The 27,448-nt window shown below is 37.7% G+C and overlaps 1 protein-coding gene across 15 annotated transcripts in view; it reads left to right on the top strand.

The window, feature by feature from the left end:
* Eya4 (EYA transcriptional coactivator and phosphatase 4) overlaps nucleotides 1-27,448 on the top strand; it is a 289,205-nt gene that overhangs the window by 19,409 nt on the left and 242,348 nt on the right. For 10 of the 15 annotated variants that reach the window (XM_074074282.1, XM_020165426.2, XM_020165425.2 and 7 more), the window contains exon 1: nucleotides 11,250-11,390. The exons of 1 other annotated variant lie outside the window; for it this stretch is intronic. The gene's annotated coding sequence lies outside the window, so the exon portion shown is untranslated. Of the gene's footprint in view, nucleotides 1-10,322; nucleotides 10,491-11,249; nucleotides 11,391-11,420; nucleotides 11,538-16,422; nucleotides 16,593-27,448 lie in introns of those variants that run through there. 4 more of the 15 variants (XM_074074266.1, XM_074074278.1, XM_074074299.1 and 1 more) reach the window with 4 other exon arrangements.

Raw genomic sequence — 27,448 nt, 5'->3', positions numbered from 1 at the left:
AAAAAAGTCTAGAGAATTGGTCAAGTAGTAGAGCACCTGCTTGGCAAGCAAAGGCCCTGAGTTCAAATACCAGTATTGCCAAATAAAAAAAACAAACAACAACAAAAACCCCATCAACCATTGCACTGTAGCAATCACATCCACTTGTACATGAACACACACACACACACACACACACACATGCACATTTTGTATACACATATCTGTGTGGGTTTTCTTAGACTATTCCAATGTCTTTCCTCTACATGTTATTATATCTAGATATAACTCACATCTTGCCTTCTCCTCATCATTTGAAAGCTGTTACAAGACACCATCTGAATAGCAGCCATTCGCACACGCATGATAATCTGGACCTGAAAAGTAATTACCCTGGATTAGCGCAAGTCCTCTGATGCTAAATTAGCAGCCAAATCCATGCACACAGTTGTTCCCTAGGCCTCAGTTACTCTTCACAGAAAACCTGAAGAAATCTGAGGAGAGCAGTCCTTATGCTATTGGTTTAATTTACTTACCATTTATAGACCTGGCCTCAGCTGGGAAACAGATTTATTTAGTCACTAAGAAATTCAGCCAACCTGGAAACATATTAGGCAATAATAAAATGCTCATTCATTGGCTGGCCAACAAAAACTCTTTTTTTAAAAAAAGGATAGGTGAGGGTGACAGAATTAATACTAGTTCTAGAGTAGGATCTATAGATAAATCTCTGAGCCCAATTCCCTTTTTCTGCATATTAGGAAACCAAGTACAGAAACACAGATGTAACACAAGTAGACCTATATGCTAGTGTAGCACTTCTTCCATTCTGATATCTGGTCCATATATCAAGGGTAAAACACTAGGAGCATAAAACACAGTTTGACACTGAAGCCATAAAGTGTCATCATCAGTCATTAGAGATAGCCACATATACACTGTAAAATATAGTTCATGTTCCTAACTCTGGATAATGTTCATAATGATAACTTTTATAATTTCCATTTATATATTTTATTTTATCTTCAAGTCTATAAAGAATTGCAAGTTCATTTGTTTTGCATTCATCTCACAACCAGAAGGTAAGATAAACATAAATGTACTTTGGTGGTAGATATTCCTATAAAGGTCATCACCCCAGAGTCATTCTGCTTTTTATGTACATCAGTAACACTACACAAGTGAAATGTCTGCAATAAATGTTTCCCCATGATTCAAAGAAATAATAGATGGAACTGTCTAGAGGGAATGCCCCAAGTGAGAAAACAGAGGGAATAAAATGTGATGTGACTAGTCTAGTATTAATCCAGGGTCACTCTTGATAAATTCAGCATTAAACAAAGGACAGAAAACTTGAGAGCATAGTAGAAATAATTTTGGAAAAAATATGAGAGTTGACCAATTTATATATGACATATCATTTCTTCTTCTACTTTATTTACATTTTATTCTGCTTTTTTTTAAAGTAGTAATTCATTGCTCATGCCAGTATACAACCAAACTTAGTTTAGCATTGCTGTTCTAGTATGCTAACTGCTTTGGAAACAATGGACTTTAAAACTATGTTGCTTTTTATTTTAATTCAAGGGTGTTAAAATTCTGCTATAACCACTATTCAATCAAAAACGGATTTATGGAAACCCTCCAGTGGGAAACAAAATTGAAGCATTTTAATTATTGGCAGCAACTAGCCTTGTTGTCCTCTTATACCCTTTAGAGAATGAATGAGTCACTCTTAACCCACTCTCAATATAAACTGGACTGCTAAAGGACCAGGTGACATTTTTGGTTTTGCATCTGGTGGGGGAGGCTCACATCTTTCTATGAACACACAAATCAGTCACAGTCAGACACAGATGGAATCCTCAAAACATATATTCCATGTTGCACCTAACCAACACTCTATTTACTCTTGCCTGTGTATACTACCATCCTCATACCTTCCAAAAATGACTATTTGAAAACTGAATATGCTCAGAAACAAAATGGAAAGTGTTAAAATGCCGCATCCAATGAGAACAGCCCAAACATGGAAATCAGGGCTTGGAAAAAATGTTTTCTTGGTTTATTTGATTAACACTTTGCCACGAAGAATTTTTCTTCAAGGTTTCTTATTCTGTACAGTTTTTAATGTAATTGGTTTAAGTAATACTTTACTTAAATGTGTCTTAGAGGGAAATCTGTCACTAACTATAAAATTTTCATGTTTAGTCCAATTGACTTCAAAGTAATCCAAAATACTATTCCCAAGTGACATCTATTAGTATCCAGCTGGGTTCCTGATGGTTACTGACATCTGAAACCAACAATTAAAATTACCCAATTCCAGGAGCCAAAGACTAAAGGGCTTTACAGTACCTATCAAAGTGGCTTAGAACCAACTTGTATGATTATTGCTGCCATAAATGTGCAGGGAGGATTAATTTCTTGACACTCATTTAGTTTTACAGGAATAACAATTGCAGAGCCAAAAAGTCATTCTTAGCCAAATTAACTCATTGAAAATAGCATATTTTAATGAAGAACTGAAAGTATGAAGTTTTTGAAATTTGTTGTGTATTTTATAATCATCCTAGTCTCTTCTCTCATTATCCACATGACATCATTAAGGGATATTACTTAAAACTTAAACCAAAATAATTTTAAAAACCAAGAATTTTATGAATGGTGAGGCCTTAATAACTTTCAGTCTACACACACACACACACACACACACACACACACACACACAAGAACTCTCTCTCTCTTCCAGGGTACACTTCCATTTAGACTGAGATGGATCAGAGCAATTTTCTTATTCCATCACTTAGAGCTTCCAAATCATAAGCATCCATGACTGATCCAAATCCTAGAAAAGCTGGCTTTAAGGAAATATGAAAAGTATCATTAGTTTCAAGCTTTAAATTTGAGTTTGGATTAAATTATTTATGTAACAAACATTAGGTATCTTTTACATAACAGGTCCCAAAGTAGTCCTAATAACTATGGGTTATGGATGTTATCAGAAAAATTCTTTTTAAAATTAGTATATATTAATTGTTTTATTAGAATAAATTAATTTTGTTAGTATATATTAATTGTTTTTAGAGTACATGAATTATTTTTATTATCATACATTGTTTTATTAGCATATATTAATTCTTGTCAAAGGAATTCTTTCTAAGGATAGAATGTGGCATTCTTAGGTACGGCTGCAATTAGAATCAGCATATATAACTCCTTTAGCTAGCACTTCCTCCCTCCCCTCTAGTTCCTATTTATTAGGCAGCCTCTTTGCAACTCCTCCCCCTACCTTTTTGGCAGTATTGGGGTTTGAACTCAGGGTCTCATGATGCAGACACTACCATTTGAACCACTCTACCAGCCCTCCTTCTTCCTTTGATGTTCATCTAGATTAATAAATTACCAGGACCATGTAAAATGGATTAAAGACAATAATTTGATGGAACATAATAATGAAGTTGTACAATTGCTGGGGACAATGTATTATCCATAAATACAAGTGGTTAAGGTTCTAAGTATCTGACAAGATTCCAGTATATTTTCAATTTTTCAGAAGTTTTCAAAGAGGACCCTCAAATCTGCAGTAGAGTGATGAACCTCACTTCCATGTTGCATAAGCAAAAATAAAATACAGGGCTGGACATGTGGTACAGTGGTAGAGCATTTACCTTATTTGTTCAAGGCTGAGTTTGATCTGCAAATAATTAATTGAAATATAAATGACAAACAAAGTTACTGGAAGATAAATACATGATGAAACTCAAACTATTTTGTATACTTTTTATTAAATGTCCTAGTTCTTTCTTTAGACTGAAAATTTCCAGATGATAGGAACTAAGCCTGTTTTTTTTCTGTACCTCCTTGGTTCAAGTAGGCATGCCTCAATGCTAGAGCAGAATGTTCAAGAACCTTTCTTGAGTTGTCTGAAAAGATCTGAGGAGGAATAAAGAAGGGGTGACCAGAGTGGCAGAGCTGACCCACACCAGAGCAGGCACTCAGTAGTAAAGGGAAAAGAAAGTTCTAGCACAGGGCCCATCATCAGGGCCAGTCACCAAAGAGCAGGCACTTGAAGTAGAAGGAGTGAGAAAAAGATGTTAGTGGAAAAAGAGGGCTTTAGGTATAACCTAGGCAATTAGACCTCCAAGCTCCATTGGGCTGGTGTTCTGGGTGGTGGCTTCAATCCTGGCAGGTATGAACATTTTTTTTTTTTTTTTTGCTTAAAAGACTGATCTTGGGATAACTATTTATGAAATGTTTATGGAGTTCTTTTTATTTTTTGTTTACAATTAAAATGGCTGCCCTCACCTCCCATGGAAACAAAGAGTCTCTTCTTCTCCTTTAGGCAATGTGCTTATTTGAGGGTCCTTGAGAAGACAGCCATAGTGTTTTATCCACTGTCATTTTCAGATGAGGAAGAATTGGGGGGGACATGACCCAATGTAGAGTTTTTCTTAATGGATTTATAGACTGCTTTTGAAATTATATCAGGGAACCCAGGTGTGGTGGTGCATACCTATAAATGTAGCTACTCAGGAAGCAGTGGTACGAGGATCATGGTTTGAGGCCAGCTGGGGCAAAGATACTATCTCAAAAACAAACTAAAAGTAAAAGGACGGGAATGTGCCTCAAGTGGTAGAGTGCGTGCTCTACCTAAGTCCCTGAGTTTCCCATTAATGCAAAAAGAAATTATATCATGCAGCTGGAATTGTTCACCATGGACTCCAAATCATAGGACACCTGCAGAGCACTTTATCTCTGAAAATGAAGAACAGTTAAAAAAAATTCAGGGTTGGGGGCATGGCTTAAGTGATAGAGTGCTTGCTTAACAAGTACAAGGCCCTGAGTTCAAATCTCAGAACCGCCAAAAACATACAGAACAGTAGACTACAAGGGAAGTAATTTTGAATTTAGATGGCATATCAAGTTGCCCAAAGGGGCTACATGAGCTGGCATTCCCCCAAGACCAAGTGAAATACACAAGAGGGGGTTCCTCATCACACTGACTGTTCTATTGCTGCTCTGTTGCAATCTGGTTATAACTTGGGCTATTCGGACATCCTTCATTTGGCATCTACTTTTTAAATGAATATTATGAAATGTCTACTGGATAAGAAGCACTGTGCATTAGAGGTTCCAGTTTGCCAATGAGCCCTGGTTTAAAGTATTTGTACCTTTCAAAATAGGTTTTTGAAACCTACTGGGAATGTTTAACTGAGAATGAACCAAAGCATAGAGAAAGGGAAAACTTCACACTATGTCTAAGGCATTGGCAGAGAAGAAGTCTAGATGTGGGGATGCTAATTATGACAGAAGTTAGATGCAGACCCCGGCCTGGGCCAGCAGCAGTGATGGAGAAATGAAAGAGAGACGAGGAGACATTGCCAGCATGAGATGTGTTAGTCCTGTCCTTACTACTTGCATTTGAAAAGTAAGGGGGGAAAGTCATGTAGGAATTCAAAGCACTGAGCACCATGCAGGTGGTACTGTTAATATAAGCCAGGCAGAGTAGCTGGTGGAAGGGGCACTGATACATTTGATTTCTGTGCTTTCAGCTTAGGAGATACGTAGAAGACACCCAGGATTCTGTGTATTTAAGTCTCCCATTCAGGGGTAAAGAAAGCTATCATGGAAGGCAGTTGTAAGAAGAGAGCATAGTGAAGAAAGATAAGACCTGTGCCCAGGTCTATTTTTGTGTGTCATTGAGAGAAAAGAGGAAGCTCTGTAGTATCAGAGTAGTAACAGCCAGAGGATAAACACAGACCTTCAAAGAAGAGTTAGCAGAAGGCTGCTGGGAATACAAATGCTTTCTGGATATCAAGGATGATGAAGACTAAGAATGAACATTAGAAGACATCGGTGATCTTTAGAGATCCATAAAGGGAGAAGTCAAGTTCTCCCGATTCACAAGAGACAAGAATTAGCTATGCTGACTTTTTTTTTTTTTTGAGAGTATTAGTGGTAAAGGAGTCAGTTGAATGGGAAAAATAAAAGTTTTTTGGAGGTACTGAGAATATGGAAAGAATATAGAAAGAAATTGTTTTAAGTCTGTGCTATTATTAAATGTAGTAGGAGGGACATTAAGAAACTTTTGTTACATTTTCAATGACATTATTTATATTTCCATTCAAAATATTTAGTTTTAGTAGACTGTTGCAATTTAGCAATCTTCTGAACTTTAGGTTAAAAATAAATGGCTAGCAAAGGTATCAGTACCAGGTAAATTACTTTACAATTGTCAAATCACTTTATTTGCCCTCCAGAAAGTTGCATCCTCCTTCTAGCCATCATTGAGTTCATATGTAGGGAATTTCTTTTTTGGGTGTGGGTGTGGTACTAGGGTTTGAACTCACAGCCTCATGCTGGCAAGTGCTCTACCACTTGAACCATGTCCCCAGCCCTTATGGCCTCACATTTTTTTGCCTTGGCCAGCCTAGGACCATGATCCTCCTACCTATCCCCCCCACCTAGCTGGGCATAAATCCCAACTTTAGGAACCTTCAAATAATAATTAATGGACACCTTTCATAAGTAGCTAAATGCCATAAAAAAGAGTTGTATAAAAATATCTTAATTGGATCTTTCTTATCTTGATATGTAGGTGATTATAAGACCATGAAATCAAGGGGACAAGTGTTGTATATATTTGACTACTGTTACTTAAAAATGTGGACTTGAAGCATTTAGAAATCAGCTTCAGCATAGTATGCCAATAGAAATCTTGTGTGAAGTGAAAACAGAGAAACAAAATTGTATGTAGGTCTGTTACACTATGAAAGTAGCAGGAGTTTATGGGAACTTAAAGCAAAGCTGAAACATAATGCCACAGAAGAAAGAAAAGTAGGACTTATTCCAATATGATAATGAGACCACACCCAGAATTCAGTGTGAGGTCCCTCTAACAAGAATGAGCATCTAGGAAGTTGGAAATACTGCAGAGACAAGCAACAAGAATGATTAAGGTCTTGGGAAGGCTGAGCTGCAACAAGATTAAAAGGCCTTCCGTTTGTTTAATGTGGCTAACAGATGACTAAAAGTGGGCATGATATATGTTTATAAACATCTGAAGGTTAGACATAAACGTGGAAGATAGAATAGAATTGCATAATATGGTCCTAAAAGGATTCAACTTGAGAAAAAAAATTTCAAGACAGAATTTTAACGTAAATATGATGAAGCTCTCTTCCAGAAAATGTGTAATTCTTTTTCTGTAGCCACACTGCCAAGAATGAGAAGGTTTCACAGAGAGCCCAGCAAAAGAGAATGAAACAACTGGTTTTATTTCCTCATTTTAACAAACTAGTAGAAATCTTTTTAATGTTGATTTGTCTGCACAAAATTACAAGTTGTGTTTATTTATAGATTTAAAAAAAAAAGCACAGGATTTTAGATTCCTATTTATCCTTCCTTATTTGTCCTCATAGTCTGTCATTGGTAGACAGTGGTGAACCTTGTTTCTATTGAGTTTTTTGAAAAAAACTCCATTCTTTCAAAGCTCAAAGGGTTTGATTTAGAATTTATTAAGAAACAACTGAATGGCTGTATTCTTTAAGAATTATGTGTGCTTCCAGCTGGAGTTCAAAGGTACACCAAAGGGGTGCTCAAGAGATTTGCTTTGGGATTAATTCTCCAAATGTCTAGTCCTGTTTTCTTTTTTTGTAAATGTAGTGTTTTATTCAGTTTTTAGCCTAAAAAAATCTGTTTTTACTAAAGTGATGGTATAATTTTTCCCTGAAGGTTGCTTTTAAATGAAATTAAAATAAAATTATGTTTTGGATTTTGAGCTCCTAGAGTGTTTTGTTTGTTTAATTTGACTTATACAAAGCTGCATGCCAAAAGAGTACCATACACATTTGAAAAATAAACAGTAAATGGTAATTTCAGAGGCATCCCACCCCAGAGGGGTGAGTTAGAAAACATCCACTAAGTGAATCCTACATTTCCACTGATTCTCACTACGAAGTCACATATTTCCCCTCCCACAATGTCTGTACTCAGATTGAGTTGAACATTCATGGATATTCTAATAGTCTGATTCACACTATGTAAGATTTGCTAGTATTTCTGAAAAATCTTCCAGAATCTGGCAGCAAGTTTCTGACTTCAAAATACCTCTACATTTTCCACAAGTAAGATAGTTTTAAAAATGATAAAAATATTTTAATTGTAAAAAAAATTTCAACTTTAGAGACTTCAAATATATTTTAGGCAAGGAGGTCAATAACTGGATAAAAAGTAATAGCTAAAAATAAGTTAAACCCACCATTTTTCTCCAGTTGCAGAAAGAATGACTTTGAAATATATTTTGGAGAGACTGAGAGACACATGAAATACAATTCTTTAAACTGATGTTTCTTATGTTGGGATGTTAGATAATTTTAGGTGGTACAGAAAAAAATAACGGTTTTTCTCACAATAATATAGATTCAATTTATAGGGTCATCTTCTATTCTTGGTAAGTTATATTGGGTTTTCATTTACCACAACAATACAGTATTGTTTATCAAATAAAGGTATTTAACAAAAATAGGTTTAAAGTGTGTTAAATCAACAATCTTGTGGGAAACATGGCAATAATTATAAAAGTGATATTCAACAACTATCCTGGAAATAATGCTTTTTTTTTTTCAAACAAACACTATACTTTTGCCTAAAAACAGCAGCCAACAACTTTAAAATTCCTAAATTCAATGCTTATTTCATATGTGGACTGAAAATACAGTATTTTATTTCACTCCTAGAGAGATCCATGTAATATTTGTATATTTTAGGCCATTATTAGAAGGTAGTAATAAGAAGGTCAATAATGAGTATTATATAATTCTGAATTTTGGGGAGATAATTTCATAAATGGATTTAAGGTAGATGTGTCTAAAAAACTATGTGGGAGCAAAGTAACCTTGACAGCATGGTCAGTACGCCAAAAATCTGATTTAAGAAGGGACCAAGGAAACAAGCCAAAACCCTTTATTGAAGTGTGAATTTTCAGTTCATCTAAATTATACATCTTCCCATTTATTTAGAGGTAAAATGAACACTTAATGTTTTATATAAAAGGAAATAGGAAATGTGACTTTTTGAGGAGAATGTTTAATTCAGCATTGTACTTAATTCTCCATGATATTTGCGATGCCTACAAGGCATTCTTAGACACTGAATGATTCACAAATACAGTTGTGTGTTTGGCCTGTTACATACACACTGTATTAAAAGAATTACTATTTTTCTAATGACCCACTACTACTGACAGCACCATAAAGGCTAAAATTGGACTTTAAAGCTATATAGAAGCTGGTTTGAATTTTAGACCTTAATAGAAGGTTGCCAAAAATTTTAAGCCCTTCATTTTCTCACATGTGAAATGCAGAAAATAAATAAAATTAGTAAACTGGGCCACACTCCAAATTCCCTTTGTTCCAAACCCACCAACAGCACCCCTTCTACCCGTGAGAAAAAGAAAGATTATGCCAGGCAGTGCCTATGCCTTCCAAAATAAATCTGCAGGAAAGAACACCAAGCAAGTGAGTTATCAGCACCAGTACCTTATCAGTTTAAATTTATGTCCCCATTGCCTCTTAATCAGTGTAAATATTAGCCACTCATTAAAAACCAAACTTAAACTACAGTTATTCTGAATTGGTTTTCCTTTTGAACATAGTGCTCATGTCAGTTGCATAAAGATCAGGGTGAAATCTTTTTCTGAAAATTTTTTTCAGAATATAATTCAGTTGATAAAATATTAAAACTAAAATTTCTTAGAATGGGGGTAATTTCCCTGGGCTAATTTCTAATGTCTGAGGCCACATCTAAGGCAGTGTGTGGGATTGTTTATTGAATCATGGGCTGTAACCACAAGTTACAGACAACTGGGTTTGTCTTTGAGAAAGTTATTTAGGTTTATTCCGGCAGGGGTTCCGTCATCTTCTACACAGGCTTAGTTGTAATACTATTGTAGAGTTCTTGTGAAAATTAAATAATTCACAAGTGTCATAAGTGATCAATACAATAACTGACACTCAGTAAATTTTCAACGAATTAGAACACATCATGAATGCGACAAAGAAGACGCCTCTGCAACAGACAACAGGTTTTGGGAGGAGGTGTTAAATGGATGCAAAATTTATGGATTTATTTTGCTGTGGCCCCTGGTTGTGATGTTATTATATGTGTGTGTAGAATATAAAATCCTATGTAGGTACATAGGGCATACACAAAGGCTCAGCCAGGAAATGTCATTTCAGCAATGTGCCTGGGGAAGCTCTGACGCTGCCTTGGAAGTCAGTCATGGCTGCTTGACCTTTGGGCGTCTGGGAGGGATGTCTATACCTGCACCCCGGGCTGGAAGAGGCCCAGGCCCTTCCCAGCGCAGCCTGTCTGCAGACCGCTTACTCCTTCATAGCATACATCTCCACGGAAAAGGGGATTAAAAAAGCTCCCCAGTCGGTTGTAGGTTGGTTTTTATTTTACTTTCGTTGCAAGAAAGCGAAGTCCTTTCTGTCTCCTCCCTTGGGGTAAGTGGCAAGGAGCTTGGCCTGGGGCCCCGCCGTGGCCTACACCCGGGAACTGGGTAGCAGGAGTGGTACAGGCAAAGCTAGGGGCTGCCACGCAGAAGCAGGTGGGGACAGACAGTGGTTCCCTCGCCCAGGGAGGGGTGCGCGCCTGGCGGTCCCTCCCCTTTGCCTAGAGGCAGCAGCCGCCCGCGCCAGGCCCGGTGGGGCGGGATGGGGGCGGCGCGGAGGGCGCAGAGATTACCACGGCGCCACCACGCCCAGGGGTCCCGGGGCCACGGGCGGTCCCCACGCGAGACCGCAAATGATGACAACAGGCAGTCTCCCGAGGTCCAATAAAAGGGAATCGGGCCCGCGCGCGCCCGAGGCCCCCAGCGGCCACCCAAGCCCGAAGTCGCCGGCGGCGAAGTCCCCCCACCCCTCCCGCCTCCAAGTCCGCGCGCAAGTGCGAGGCTGCCCGCCGCGCGGCGCACGCTCCGGCCGCGCCCGGCTTCCGCGCAAAACTTCCATCCTGTCCACGTGAAGTTGTCGCTCCCTTAGAGAGGGGACGGAGCTTCGGGAAAGCTGGGGAGTGACGGCGGCGGCGGCGGCGGCGGCGGCGGCGGCAGGGCGCGCGCTCTTTTTCTTTTCTTCTCCTTCTCCCCGGGTCGTCAGTCCAGAGTTTTGGCTCCTCTCCTTTCCTCCTCCCCTTCGGAGCCGGCTTCTCCCCCGCCCCGTTTCTCCCAACTTGTGTGCGCTATTTGTTGGGGGGTGGCCGAAGGGGATGTCCTGTTTTCACCAGAGACACAGCGCGAAGGGGAAATTGAGACATTGGAAGGAACGAGAATAAATACCCAAATTCGGACGCGCGGCTGGCACACACACTTGATCTTTGGGATCCCAAAGCGGTCGGAGTGACGGGAGGTGAGTGTCCCTCTTCATCCAACCCAGGCCTTGGAGCCCGCGGGACCCAGATTTGTAGGAGTCACCAAACTCTCTCTGAGAAAGAGCGCGTTACTCTGCCAGGGGGTGCTGGGCGCTGGGGACGGAAGACCCGCAGCGGGAGGCTGGGTGAGCTCTGGAGTCCCCGGGAGCGCCCGAAGGCGCCCGGCCGCTGGGACTGCAGCAGTCTGCTCTGCCCTGGAGGACCCCACGATGCCCCAGGGATCCCCTCGGGGGCCCGTCTGTCCCCTGCGGAGCTGCCGTACAGCCGGCGCGGGACAGGGAAAGGGCTCCCGTCCCCTCACTGTCCCGCGCTCCGCTTCTACCTGCTTTCTGCCCTCGCCTCCCAGAGGCACGCTCACTAGGGTCTCCCCTACGTCGGCCCAGTGACATTTATTACTTTGTGATGATCCCCTGCATGGCCTGGGTTCAAGGATGCTGCTCCGGGCGCCGGGGTTTTCTTGAGGCGGGGTGCGTGTGTGCGTTCAGTGCTCGAGCGCTGAGCTCCAAGTACCTACCGGCTTTTAAACCGCGGCGTTCGCACTTTAATGGTTTTTATGTGGCGTGGACCAAATGTCTCCTGCAGTTTGTCAGGGTCGGTGAAATTAGAGGCGCCTTGTCAGAGGAGTAGCGTCATTGGCTCCAGACGCGGATGCCATGAACCGATCCTAACTTCTCCAAAAGTTTCCCAGCTCGCCGGGTTGGGGAGGCAGTGGGACTAGAAAGGGTTCGCTGTTAAAGCGAAGTGGGGAAGTGGGGTTTGGAAGCAGACGGTGTGTGCGCTGCTTTTATTCTGCGCCACACAACCCGAACTTTTGGGTTGATGGCACTTTAAAGATTTTCCTTTCTTTGTATGCACGATTCGGAACAGCTCCGAGAGTAGGGAGCGAGTCCCGTGGCGGAGCGGTGGCGAAATCAGAGCAGTTTTTTTTTTTTTTTTTTTTTTTTGCCATCTCTTCCCCAGATGGGGTGGCAGCGTCTCCCTTCACTAGCATCCCTCTTTCCGCTTTCCGGGAAGGCCGATGGGGTTTGCATTTTAGCGGGTGGGGAGGTTGGTGTTTGGAGGCTGTCATCTCCTCCCTTGCCCCTGCGTGTCTCCCCGCCACTGCGGAGGGAGTCATTCATGAATCTCCACCCGCGGGCGGCGGAGGAAGCAAGCGCAGGTCCCCGCGCCCTCCCTGCCAAGGTGCAGACCAGCTCCCGGCCGTGTGTTTTGGTTTCTGAGCATTTCCACGTGGGGCACCTCCGTGTGCGTGCGTGTTGTGCACTTGATCTGTGAGGAGGTAACAGGAGTCTCGTGTTCAAACCCAGTGGGCCCTTGGCCATTAATTTGCTTTCCTGGCTGTCATTACAGACACTTCCAAAATTTGATACCTAAGAGAATCCACAGGTTAGGTTTCACATTAAGAACTCATACTTAACAGTTTTCTTTCTCCCTTACCCCTTTTGGCTTGGCACTCTGGGAGCAACGTAATGGTTGGAGCGAAATACATCTTCTGGAATATGGCATATTGTCCCTCCCTGGTCTCATCAGCGGCCGCTTTTTGCACCCTGGGGCGTTTGTCAGTTTAAGTGCAGGCTCCTATGGGACTTAGGTGGGAGTCTTAGGAGCGTTTAACAACCCGGTTCCCATCAACAGCTTCTGAAGTTTCATTTACACATCGGTGACTGACAGCATTGGAAGTTGACCATGGGTTTCTGTTTCTTGAGTTGATTTTGTTTTTAAGACCTCCTCAGGACAAGAATTGCACTTGATATAGTTCCTGGGTAGAGTTTGGTTTTAAGTAGAAACATGCCTTTTTTAAAAAAATTATTGTTGTTTGTCTTTTAAACTATTTCTGTTAAGTTTATACCTGAGAACTACAAAGTAGGGAAGCGGGCAGAGAGAGAAGCCTAAAAATACTTGATCCGCGGTATGGTGTGTTTTTAAGAGATTTGCATTCAAAGACGTTTGTGTATTTTAAAAAATAACATTATTCCAAGAAGTAAAAAGCAGTAGTAATCAGAGACAGACTGTGTGGAGGGACTGAGTTTTGTGGCAACAATACCGAACACAGATATAGCTACACCCACTTTCATTGTTATTATAAACCATAAAAGTAGTTTGTCCCACCTGATCAGAAGTTGTCAGTCATTCAAAGTTAAAACAAATTTTGGAAATGATTGTAGAAGAATGTTAAAACCTTTGACAACATATTAAATTAGCTGGAAACTGTTCCTTTTTTCTCATTATTAGGGATAGGGTCTTGTCTTTTCCAGTAAGTGAAGGAATGAAATCAACATGGTTTTCAAAAGCCTGCTTTCCTTTGTCAATTGCCTGAAAAAAAATAAGATAAAAAAATGTGCTTCAGAACTTTAAGGCTGTCATAATTAGGGACTGTTTCACAATTATAACTAAAGTAAAAAAGATTAATTTGTCTTCTCTTTTTTATTAGCATATATTTTATTGAACGTTAGAAATTTAATTTCTCATTGCCAGAATGAAAACTTTTATATGTGTGTATTCATAAGTATTATCCGTGTTCAGTACATGTGCAAGGCAAAAAAAAAAATTTAACCCAAATATTTGTAGAAAAAAGAAGTTAGTTTAGGAACAGTTTACCCTTATTGAGAAATTCAGATGCCAAATTCGGGAGCATTTCTAGAAGTTGGTTGAAAAAAATTATCTTTGCATAAAAATTTCATTTTTTGAGGAAGACTGGCACATAGCTGAGTGGTTTGTCATTTTACTAAAATTTTTTTTCTTATAAGAAAAACCTCTCTGTGTTACAAACAAGCAAATTGGTTCTCCATTTCTAAGAGTTTTATTTTTATTAATAGTGTGATTTGGGGTGTAAATAAATTTTACATATCCATTTCTAAGAGTTTTATTTTTATTAATAGTGTGATTTGGGGTGTAAATAAATTTTACATATCCATGGGAAATGGTGTCCAGTTTCATGTTTTCAGTCTCTGTTACGAGGTCTAAATGACTTGATGCCTGATCTAAAAATACATTTATGTGGCTGGATATTTCATTTTTTAAATTTTAGGAACTGGAATTAAATTATATAGCATTTTTAGAAAGACAGGTGGTAGAAAAACCCATAACTAGTGATATAAAAGTTAGGTTATTAGAAAAGGTAGCATTTTAACTTTCAGATAAGAAAATTAAACTTATTTCACACAATGGAACCTCAGACTTTTTATACAGAAGAAGAGAGAATCGCACTGGAGACTTAGTGAAGTGTTAAGTAATTTAAGAATGAAAGTATTTATTATGTTTTTTCATTGTCTTTTTTTTTTCTAGTAGATAAATGCAAGAACACTGAACCTTCTTTTAAAAACAGGTCTCCTCCCTTTTATAAGGAGTTTATTCATCATAGTTCTGCGTTGCAGCTGGTGACCATATTTCATGGAGCTGTTAAAGCACTTAAAACCTAAAATTAGGTACTGTCTGGTTGTAAATATTTCAGATCATTCATTTAAGAAATAAATAGAAAAGCGTGCTATCAAAAGTAGGAGACGTTTTGAATCCTGTGTTTGAAAAACTGAATAAACTCCATCAAACACCTTGTTATTTTTTTCAGTGAGTCTGTTATCCTGTCAGCTTCTTTTTCTGAGTGGATATTATTCTTCCATATGCTGAACTTTATAATGTATCTCTCGGTAGAGTATCTTAAGCTAATTGTGTTCAGAAATACAGTTGGGGGATTTTATTACAACGGTTACTAGGTGAAGGAAATCAACACCACCCGGAACGGATGGAATGGATGGGGGTGCAGTGTACCTGCTTCTCTCATGAATTTTTCCTGGTGAGCTAAGAAACTACAGGCTCTTTTAGGCATTTGTCCTCCAGATGGGTGAGGTTCAGCAGTGTACTTAATTGTAGTATGTGCAATGTTGAATATTTCAGCTAGATGTATTTTCATGTGAGGGGCATTGAATATTCATTACACTGTAATGGAGCCAAAGGTGGCGTCATTTAACTTGAACTTGAGTAGAAGAAAATAAACAAGAGTTACATATTTCAAAACAGTACAAGCCACTTTGATTGCTCGTAAGAGGTTTGAGGACTGTGTAAATATTGGTGTCACCTAATGTTGCTTGTGGCACTGCAGATTAGTGTGCATGTTGTGACGATGCTTCTTACTCCGAAGGTTTTCTTACTTTATTCCCCACCATGTGTTTACTAGTAGAGAGATAGGAAAATGAATATACCTATCTCCTTGTTTCTCGAACCCCTTTCCCTAGTTCAGAAAAAAAGAGGTGAAACTGATTAATTTAAAAATAGAAACCCCTTTGAGTAGTCAGAGTCACATTTATATGGCAGTTTAAGGCAGTGTCAGAATGCACCTCTGAGTCCAGGGTAACCTTTGCTGTCACTGAAAGGCGCTAATTGATCTTAGCACTGACATAATTGTATAGTTTGATATTTGAAACCTTTCAGTGTTGGCCTGGCTCTTTTCTCACCCTGAGATTTCAGGGTAGGGTTGATGAAGAAAGACACCAACCATATTAAAATACCAGAAATGTTTTTCCATATAAAATATTTTCATAAAATACATTCATATTTAAACAGTTTTATTTACATGCTCTCAGTAAATTTATTTTAGTGTACTTTTGGACCACAGCAGAAAGATCTATATTATCATGTTAGGACTTTTAGAATATTTTTCCCCTATGGGTACACATTTTAAGTTGAAATTTTTTAGGCAAAGTCTGATTGCTATTATCATATTTGAGTATTTTCACAATGGAGCTGCATTGTACCAGTATGAAATGCTGTCCTGAAATTTCTTATCTAAGATTATGTCTTAAGTTTATTCCTATCTTAAATTGTATTTGTAAAATAAAAAGAAGTGGTTTAATCTTTGGCAGTTGCCATTTTTCCATCGGAGTAAGTCATTGTGTCTGTCATCATCAGCATCGTGACAATTTAGTCATTGTGTTACTGGGGATTGACTTTCTGCAGTGTTTTAAGCATTTTATATGGATTGACTAATTTTAATCTTGTCAACTGTACCATAAATTAGGTACTTCTGTTATTCCCATTTTAAAGGCTAAGAAGCTGAGGCCTTGTCGCATGGCAGGCAGAGTGGAGCCAGGACCCCAGTTTGTCAGTCTGCTCCCAGCACCTTGATCCTTAAACACCGTTCGAGGGAGTTGCTTCCTTCAGTCATAAATGAGATCTTTATTAGTTAAGTAAGTAGATTTCAAATGATACCTGCAATTTCATGAATAATATTGTTTGAGATAAGTCTACAAAAAGTATTGAAGTAAAAAAAATAATTAAGTTTCTATTTAAAGAAACATGAGCAAGTGCTTGGCCCAAATAACCCAAATCATGAAGTTGGTAGCAAGTGACTAGATTTGGAGGAACACTTTGTGATGCTTCCCCATCATGAAGAATTTATGACAAGCTCTTCATAATGTTTAATTCATATGCAGAATTTTCAAGGATTTTTAAATCTTTAGCTGTTGTCAGTTTTATAGTTTTGCTGTTATTATTGTTTTAAGCGTGAGTGGTGATTATAAAGAATTTCAAATCTGTATCTGTATGTTGAACCAAATATGGAGGTCACCCATATTGGGGAATACTTTCAGTTTTTATGCTTACAGATTTTGTATTTTTAAGGTTTTTCTTTTTCCTCTAGGTAAACACTTTTGTTTTCCTGTTAACCTGTTATAAAAATTTGAAGTGTTTTCCAGGGAAGCAGTGGTTTTCATTGTTATTTATTACAAATTTAGCCACAGCCCCCTTTTCAAATGAAAGTTGACAATGTGCCCACTAGAGAAATATCCACTGTGTGAAATGGGAGTGTGTGGCTTGAGAATTACTCACCACCTCTGCTGGCTTACTATTACTGCCCTTGGAGTTCTATGTGCGGAGCTTTGAATGTGTGAAAATTCCTGCAAAAAAGACTAGTCTTTTGATGAAAGGTGTCAACTCACAGTGCCTTTTCTAGTATGTTAGCATATCATCATTAAAAAGCAGTAGCACATGCCTGTAGTCTCAGCTACTGGGGAAGTTGAGGCAGGAGGGTCTGTTGAGCTCAGGCTTGGCTCAGGAGTTTGAGGCCAGCATGAGCAGAAGAGGTAGACCTGTCTCACAACAAACAAATGCTCAAATACCAGGAAAAATCTTTCCAGTGAAACACATTGGCAAAAGGTCTGTTTGTTCACCCTCACGTAACTTGAATATTCCTATTAACCAACCTTGGGTACTTCACTGTAACACTGAAAATATGAAAACTGTTCAAAATGTTCTCCACATAATCTTTTCAGGTCTAACTGAAGCAAGTAGAACTTTGTACCTGCAGCAGTTCACTCTACCAGAGCATCTTTACTTCATTAAAGACTTAGTGAAGAAACACAAGCCATGCCCTAAATTGACACGACTGGGGACTTTCATGTAAATTATTGCTACTGTTTCTGTTACTCTTTTATCCTTTCTTTGTAAAATGAAAAGGGCATTTTTCATGAGCGGCTACAATTAAATCATAAAAATTTACATTCATATGCCATTAAGTTTAATTTTACTCACAAGAGCAACAGCGTTAAATTTGCAGTTCTACCCTTGACCAAGTGAGCTTACCACATAGTGGGAAGGCTTAATCTCCACAAGGTCATATGCACAATTCACAGACTTCTGCATGTACTCGCCGGAGAGTGATCTATTTGCTACATTTCACCTCTGACTTTGAACTCCTCAGTGTTAAAAGATTTGAACAGATCCGAGTGTTCTGATTAAGAAATTGAATACTTCTAACTTCGTGTTCCCAGTATGTTGAAAGTAGTAATGAACTGGAGAGTCAACAGATCTCTACATTAGCTAATTATTCTTTTCTCTAAACTTATATTTGAATGCAAGTGTTTATCGGTGTATGGTTAAGACTCAAGTAATTCGAGCCAAATTTAATCACAACGTGTGTGAGTCATGTTTAAGTTTCCCTTTGCAGGTCTTCCAGTAATCTCAAACTGCTTTACTAGCTAACTAATAAGAACGCATTAAACCTGTCAAGAATAACATTTCTACTAAAATTTTTTCCATAAATGTTAAATGCTTGATGGTGCTACTGTTTTATTTTTCTTAGTTGACTCACAAAGTTTTAATTTAAGTCTATTTTCTATCATTGATTGTTGACTTTAGCTATTAAAGCCTTTGTTCATCAAAATACATGGCAGGGTTCTTGGCACTTCCCAAATGCTTAAATGCTTTTCACTCTCAGTATTGCTGAAGACATGCAAAAATTATCCTGGGGTAAATAGCGTTTTTTCTTACTATGTCTAATTTTGAAGACTGGGATTTATAATGTCTTCATGAATGGCTAGCACAGTACATTAGTCATTGTAACCAACATCACAGGTTTAATCCTTAAGTATTCAGATTACCTTTAGAGGGACACTTATCCTATAAATACTTGGTTACAATATTGTCTTTATCAAGACAAGTGGTATCTTGATGCCTGTCTTGGTGGACTGTGCTTAATCTATCCTGAAGATTCTCTCATTCCTAGGATATTCATCCACATTTGTTCATAATTTTTATCAGGTCTCTTCTAGGCTTAAAATTGTAAAACAATTATTCCTTGCTTGCAAGGTAGATTTCAGAACTCCCAGCAGGATTTGCAAGGCACCTTATACTGAGGACATTGCTCAGGTTGCGATAGTCACCTCTTGCCATCCACTCACAAGACATCTTTTCTCCGGCCATGGGGAGAACTGCACTTCTCACAATGCATCTTGGTCATTTCCACTTTGTTTCTTTGTGCATGTGATTCTATCTGGAAGACATCTCCTCTTCTGCAGCATCTTTTTCCACTTCTTTTTCAAGATTTAAGATGCATTATGATACTTCCTCCAGAAGTTGAGTTGGATGTTTCTTTTTCTTTACTCCTAAAGCACCCAGTTTCCACCTTTAGCAAAACACTTTCACATTGACATGAACTGGGTCAAAATCCTCCTCTAGATCAAGAATTTGCTGAAGGGGGTTTAGGTGTCTTTGTCATCTCTGAATCTCCAGTGCTCTGTGCACTGCTTGATAAATAGTAAGTAGGTGGTCACTAAATTCCTGTTGAGTGAGTGAGTGAAGGAACTGGGCATGTGGGCAGTGATAGTGAGGCTAGATTTCCCCTGCCATGAGACTGAGTGGGATTCAGTGGAAGAGCTGTGACTGTCACATGGCTACAAAATTTAAGAACAAATTTAGGGATTAGAGCTATTATTCTAGTATGAATTGCTGCTCTAAATTCAGTCCCAGGTTATATGTGGTGTGTGTGTGTGTATGTGTGTGTGTGTGTGTGTGTGTGAATATATTTATTTTCAACAACTGGGAACTTAATGATTTAGTGAATAAGCCAAGGACCTTGAAAACTCTCTGGAGATATGAGTATTTCTCATAGCACTTAAAATTTGAGGGACCCAATTCTTACTGTAGCATAGTGGGTAAGTACTAAGAATTTAGAGCCATGTTGCTTGGGTTCAAACTTATCCTTGACACTAAAGACTTTGAAAAGGCAAGCACATTACTTCAACTGATTTGGCTCAGTTTTATCATATATAATAAGAATATGCCACATGCGTTTCTGGTGAGGATCTGGTGAGTACACATATGTAAAAAGCACTTGGAATGATATCCACTGTGAGTGTTAATTATATTAGTTATTATGATTGTGCCTGTGTACCATTCATTAGATTATGCAACATATTCCAGAGATGTCTAGAGTTGAAGTTCCTCTTTGGGTCATAGATTGTGGACCACAAATTGTGTTCTCCATGGTCCAAGTACAAATTTGGTACTCTCAAGTCAATTTGGCAACTCTAAGGTTGTATTGAGAACCTAATAAGATGTTATAGGTACACAAAATATAGCCAATATTTTAACATTTCCTCACCTGCCTTTTTCAGCCCAAATTTACTAGCTATAAGACTTTAAATAATTTTCAATAGTGAGTGGACTTGATAAACCCAAAGCCAACTTAAAAAACAGCTTTAGATATTGCTGTGATTATTACCAGTGCACTAACTGTAGGAGTTCATTAGCATCTGTATTTCTAAAATTCACCACTCGGTCCTTAGATTGAGGTATAATTGCTATATGGCAGGATGGAGCAGAGGGAAAAAAGGAAAGTTAGAAGGTTAATTGTCAAGGTCCAGTATTTACTGCTTACTTGGAATGCTGCCAGGTGCATTTGTATAAAAATGATAATATTGATGTCTCCCCTCAATCTGTTTAGACCAGAGTTTCTCAGGCTCTGATCATTGAGGTTTTGTGTTTGGCGGTTTGTTCAAGGAGTGCTCTTTTGCACACGATAGGGTGTTGGGCAGCTTCCTTGTCCTCTACATACTAGATGCTAGTAGCTCTCTGTCCCTGTAGTTATGACAGGTTTCTCAAACCCAAGTTAAGAAACCAAATCCTAAACAGATCTTAATATCGCTTGATATAGTGAAAAGATTCCCAGAGCTCTGCATAAGAGGATTGTTCTTTTTCCAGTCAAGTGTGGAGAATCCTAATTCCTTCCTCCCAAGTTTAAACCCAAAGTCAAACAATTCTCATTGGTCTGTGTTGATAGATTAACTTCACACAGTGAGGATTTACAGATAAGCTTTAGACAGGTTGACCATCTTCAGCATATTTTCCTTTTCTGGAAATAAAACATGCGTGTTGTGGAGCAGAATACCTGGGAGAGAATGCAGGAAGTAAATATTTATTTAGACTGCCTCTGTGCTGATTCTTTCTATTCTGTTTTTTTTGTCATATGCAATTTTTTTCTCCCTATTCTTTTTAACTCTTGTTAGGAGATATGTTTGAGTCATTTTTATATAATGACAACTACCAGTCCTTTTCTACAGATAAACATACAGTAATAAGAAACTTTTATTTTATATGGCCTGTAGTGTTAAAAAGGATAAAGTTACTGATAATCTTTACTGTCTAAGATTAAAATACTTAATGAATTTAGTCATTTGTTCATTTGTATGAAAAACTTTCAAACAGTGATGTGGTGCAGCTCACTTTCCTAGCATGCACAAGGGCCTGGGTTTGATCTCAGGCACCACAAAATAAAAAAAAAAAGAAAGAAAAAGAAAAACTTTCAAACAAATTATGGCTTAGATTTTAGTTTATATCACAAGTTCAGGAACTTGAACTTAATGACATTTGTACAATCCTGAAGAAAATAACAATGAAAATATTGCATACAAAAACTCTTTTGGAGAGTTACCGAGTCTACACTTTTATCTTCTTATTTGTTGGGTGAATGTTAACATAAGCAGTTTAAGAACGGATGTACAGTTGACTAAGTAAATGACTAGTCTGAGCCTTACCCCTTCTTTGTTTAGATGTGTATAAAGGCTGTCCTAGATATTACTTGAAAAGGACACAGTGAGAACATATAGCAAACATAACGTAAACTTTTAAGTTGACTGAAAATTATTTTGAACTATAAAACATTAGTATTCTAAATTTATGATTATATGAGTTGTAAACAGTGAATAATTTTCCATCTCAGTCATTACAAAGGTACATATTTCACACATATGTATTCTTTAATTTAGTGGGTCTTAATTCTTTAATTCTGTTAGGCAGATAATTATGTTGTATGAAAGCAGTTAGACTGACCTGGGAATTTCACATCATTCATAGTTGATATTCAGTTAGATAGGCTAGAGGCATTTGAGCATATGCACACACATGCACACACACACAAACACACACAGACACACACTCAAACATACACAGTCATACTGCTTATGATTTATGCTATAATTCTGAAGTGAATTTTTAGGGGAGAAAGTACACCGCATTTGACTAAAGTATCTTTTTAAGAGTAGCAGGACCCTGCACAGCCACTTGTTAGCACAGAGAAGAAATGAGTCCTAGGTGACCCAAAGCAGCTGGGGGCCATACTGTGGGAACTGGGTCAGGGTGATTTAAGTCAAGAGCTTAAATCATGAGTTTTTAGACTGTGGAGAAAGAGTTCTGCTCCATGCATTGATTGGAAGCCCAAGGAAGACAGAACAAGCCTCATGCCCATCTTGACACTTTATGCCATACACGAACAGGAATCCTGGTAGCCCCCTAGTCACGGAGAACAGCCAACAAACCAGAGGTTCTGTTTTTCCAGATGAGCACTTCCTTGGGTCATAAATCAGGGACCCTAACCCCTTTCCTCCAGAGTATTCAAGTCACATGTCTACTTTCTCAAGTTGACTCTTTGTACAGTGGTCTGAACATAGTGAGACTTGGCAATTTTTATGAATGCTTTTTTGGCATGTAATGCAATCAGGCTCTTCTTTTACCCTCCCTGGAATATTTCCTCCTGTGTCACCTCCCCAGTCCTCTGCTGCCCCAGCTCTCTTAGCCTACTTGCTTCTTACTATTTTGCTAACTACCTGGACCAAAAATTGTACTCATCTTTCAAGATTTAACTTAAATGTCACCTCCTCTGGGAAGACTTCCTTGTGGCTCAGGCAGAATTCATCCTTTTCTCTTTATAATACCATAACACTCTATTTGGGTTGTTAATATAACAGCACGTATATGAGGCTAATTACAAATGAGTTTGTCATCTAGAAAGATTCTGAACTCACTTTGATGAGAGAGCATATTTTCCTGTGTGTAGTCCCAAAGTCTGGGCACATTGATTCAAGTTAAGTAACTGTACTATTTCATGGATATCTTCAAAGAACATAGGTGCAAAGCTAGATGTTTGCAAAGAATGAATCCTGTTTATGTTTTAGAAAATCAATTCTCTTGTGCTTAGGCTATGGAAGCCAGTTTATAGGTTATTTTGTACTTTAACTTATTTAAAGCTTCATTTGTACTGAAGTATTATTGTAGAAGAAAAAATATGTCCAGAATAAGCTGGCATTTTAAATAAACTGAAGTTGAAAAGACAAATTTCCAGTTAAGAGTTAAGGTCTTTATACTCTCAGTTTTCTTCAGAAACAAATGTTGGGCTTTTTTTATTGCTCTCTGCTGAAACAAATTTCATGTTTTTTAAAAAAGAACTTTTAGCCATCAAAATTATGGATTTCATCTAGGAGGGAGTATGTTTGGTCTGTGTTTCTGTCAGTGGTTCAAAATGTGGGGATAAAAATGTCCCAGATGCATCGGCTAAAAGTATATGTGGCCTGTTGGTGAGAGAAATTAGGTCTTTTTCAGGCACAATTGAGGAAAAGAAAAATTTCTTTTTCTGTTGAAGTTTCTAGTGGCTTGTTTTTAGGCATTTTCCACACAAAGACGAGCATGACCCTTCAAAACCACAAACTTGCTTATTTAGGGGGAAAAAACCCTTTCCTATGTCCAAAAATAGCATTAAATTAAGATTATTGTTTCCAATAGTTTAAAAAATTGTGGGTTTATTTCCTCGGCTGAGTTATTTTGAATGTAGTACACAATTGCAGTACTTGGTGATGAGGCAGATTTGCTTTGTGTTTTGGTCGCATTAGGTCTCAGAGTTGGATCAGAAGGAAAATCTAGCCAATGAGGTGCTAAATTAAGTGACATTAAGTCAGTTGCACAAAATGAAGTGGAAAAGCCCCTTGCCTTAGACACTCTAGTGCTCACAACTGTTCATCTCACTGCCTTTACTTCTGTTTGCTTGTGTCTGATGAGGAACTGCAGACTGGATTACCTTTGTGTAGTCCTCACATCAATCCTGTAACTATAGGCATGAGATGAAATGAGTGAATAACAACAGTACCTGCTTCATGAAGTCACGGAGTTCACACAGGAGAGATGCTTGGTTCGGTGCCTGGCCCACTGTAAAAAGCTTGCTATCTGCTTTGAATAGATTTCTTTAAATAAGCTGGTAAGTGTTTTTCATATCAAAGAAGAGGGGATTTGTGCTGTTAAAGTAAATTTTCTTTTTTTAGTCAGTCAAGCATGTTAGAAGTTCCTTTTAAAAAGAGTGACTGGAAGGACCATCAGGGACAGGCTTCTGGAGTGCCGCTCACGCCCTTATGGTGGCTTGATAGCTAGTGACACAGGCATGCCACCAATAAAAATCCATCAGCAATCAAGTTTTGATTTGTGCACTTTACTGGGTGTGTTTTATACTTCATTAAGAAGGTTAAATATGCAGATGTATTTAATGAAAAAAAAATGAATTTCCCACTATATCTACTTCCTCTGCAAATCAGGGTAACTTGCTGTCCCTTGGTTTGCTTCCTTTCAGACACTTTTTTGATACATGTTTAAATGTAAGAATTATATCAAGATGTAGCTTGCTTTTATTATTTTAAACTTTTAACCCCAAATAAGATCATTTATTTTCTTTTCCTTTTCTTTAGTGGTACTAGGGTTTGAACTCAGGACTTCATGCTTATTAGGCAGGTACTCTTATTGCCTGGACTATACTTCCAGCAAAGATCATTGATTTTCTTAAAACTTACATTTGATCCACTGAGTCTTAGATATTTTCCCACATCAGTACATATGGTTTGGGGTGCTTCTATTTAATGTATGCATGTGTTTCATAATTTAACTACTCCTCTCTTGGAATATATTTAGGTTGCTTCTAGATTTTTACTCTTACAAAGAGGATTTCAATTTTGCTCTTTTTTTTTTTTTCTGTGATGGGAATTGAATCCAGGGCTTTACATGTTAGGCAAGCACTCTATACTGAGCTCCATCCCAGCCCAGCAATGATAGTTTTTGTATATCTCTTTGTGCTCTTGTCAAAAATTTCTGTAGTTAAAAGCTAGATACAGGATTAATACTGAAAGTGTTTGTGCATTTTACATAGAGGCCGTTTGAAAAAGATTATAAAAATTTACATCCCTATGATGATGGTTGGGTCTTACAACAGCAAAGTGCAAAATCTTCTAACATGGTAATTATTTGTGCTCTAGTTAACAAGAATATTTATAACATAAATACATACACTAATTGGAATATTCCACTAATTAGGACAAATAATTCTGTTAACCATATGAAAAATCTCTATGATAGATATAATTTTTACTAAGAATTATTAGAGATTATTTATATTTGTAGTTCTTAAACTAATTGGTAAGACAATAAAAATCAGTGTGCATCATACTCACTAAATTTTTTCATATCACTATAAAATATTTACCAGAATTATTAGGATAAATGACTCTAACTCTGATATGATTGATGAAAATTTGTGGAGAATGATATATTATTATTCTATTAAGAGCCCCAGACATAGTTCTAAGCAATATATATGTACATATATATAAAACTTTATATATTACTACAGCAGTTTAACCTATAAAAGAATAGACACTGCACTCATGTAAATGAGACTAACCCATTCTGAGTGTGTTGGTAAATATCAGTACACATTAAAATATCATTCATGTTATATCAGTTATTGATTTGTAAATCTGAAAGTATTATAATTTGCTTAATGTGAGAATTAAGGATAATGCATGAATATGTAAAAATGCTGTTCAAATCCTGGCTAAAATAATATAATTCATAAAGTTTAAAATTAAGTATATTTAATTGGTTGTCTTTATTATCAGAATCTCATATGTAGGAAAGGCTATATCCAGACTATTCAGTTCCCATAGTAGTGATTACTTAAGATTCTGGTTAAGTTTCAGTGGTTATCTAGTGCCTTTAAACATTAGTTCAATTCAAAATAGCTAACATATTCCGTTAGCATTGGATAAATATGGCTATCAATTTTTGTGGGATTTTTTTTTCCTGCAGAATTTCCTGTTATTTTAAGGGATTCAATAGGACTTATGCACATAAAACTGAAAATTATATTACTATAGGGAAACTGCTTTGTGCCTTGGAGAAGGAACTCTCTTGCTAACTTAAGTACTATATGTGTATAGAATAGCTAACATTTTCCTCCCAAGAAATTTCATGTATGCAGTTAAAACACTCTTAAATTGATTAAGGATTTGTTATATATTTCCAGAAGCACTCAGGAGTACTTTTATGGTTATAAGAGTAGAGTGCATTAGATTGCCAGAAACCAATGAATACGCTAGAGGCCTTCAAAACCATGCCCAACATTCCTAACTTTACCATATAAACATGTGGGGTAGCCTGGAAAAACAAAACAACTTTCCTTCCCCCAAGGTAGGAAAGGCCTATGATGATAACACTTCAACTCACTTGAATATTAATTTGATACTTTTTCTGTTAGAAGTAATTTTTATTACTTAGCAAATGGAATGGGGAGGCAATAAATATGACTAATATTTATTTCTCAAGTGAAGTATTATTTTACATCAGATCTAACCAGTTACCTTTGTACTTTATGGAAGGCATATTATACAATTACCACTGTATTTTGCCTATTAATCAGGGAAGCTAAAAAGCATTTTATAAATGTTGAATCAAAACTCTTACTGCTGTGAGGGAATTAAATTTCAAGCAATATACTCCTTTTATAGGGTGAGAAACTGAACTATGGCAAAATTACAAGATTCCCCTAAAGCTGTACATTGAATCATGGCAAACAGAAATCTATAATTCTGTTTGCCTGATTCAATCTGAAACTTAATGAAATTAAAGTTACCCATTTTCTGACATGTGCTTTGTAAGTTTTTGCTTACTGTTTTGTTCATTCGTTCGTTCATTCATTCATTCATTTTTAAAGGGTCTTTGTGTTTACTTACTATTTTGTTCATTTATTTATCTTATTTGTAAGATGCAGTCTTGGTTTATGGACTTTGAAGAATATTTAAATAGGATAATTCTTAGATATTTTCTTCAATTAATTGCATTTTATTTTCTCCCCTACTACCATGAAAAAGATATTGAGGCATAAAATTGGATTGTCTGTGTGGGTGTCATAGTAGTATCTATGGACAGATATCTGAAGACACTTTAAAAGCAAATATAGCTTGCTCAAATGCTTGAACTAGAACTTGGCTGAAGCCCTAGATAGATAGACGTGGGGTATCGTGTGGTGACCAGGAAAACCATGGCACTCATGGTACTTCATGAGTTCAGAAGAACCAGTGTTCTCATATCTATGACTGACTGTCTTTATAGTTTAAGCTGGGTCAACTTATTTTAGCTATGATTCTATTTTGTTAACTTTCAATTCTCACATTTAAAA

Source organism: Castor canadensis, chromosome 1 (assembly GCF_047511655.1).
Source record: "Castor canadensis chromosome 1, mCasCan1.hap1v2, whole genome shotgun sequence".
Taxonomy (NCBI): Eukaryota; Metazoa; Chordata; class Mammalia; order Rodentia; family Castoridae; genus Castor; species Castor canadensis.
This window is presented reverse-complemented; position numbering and strand designations above follow the sequence as displayed.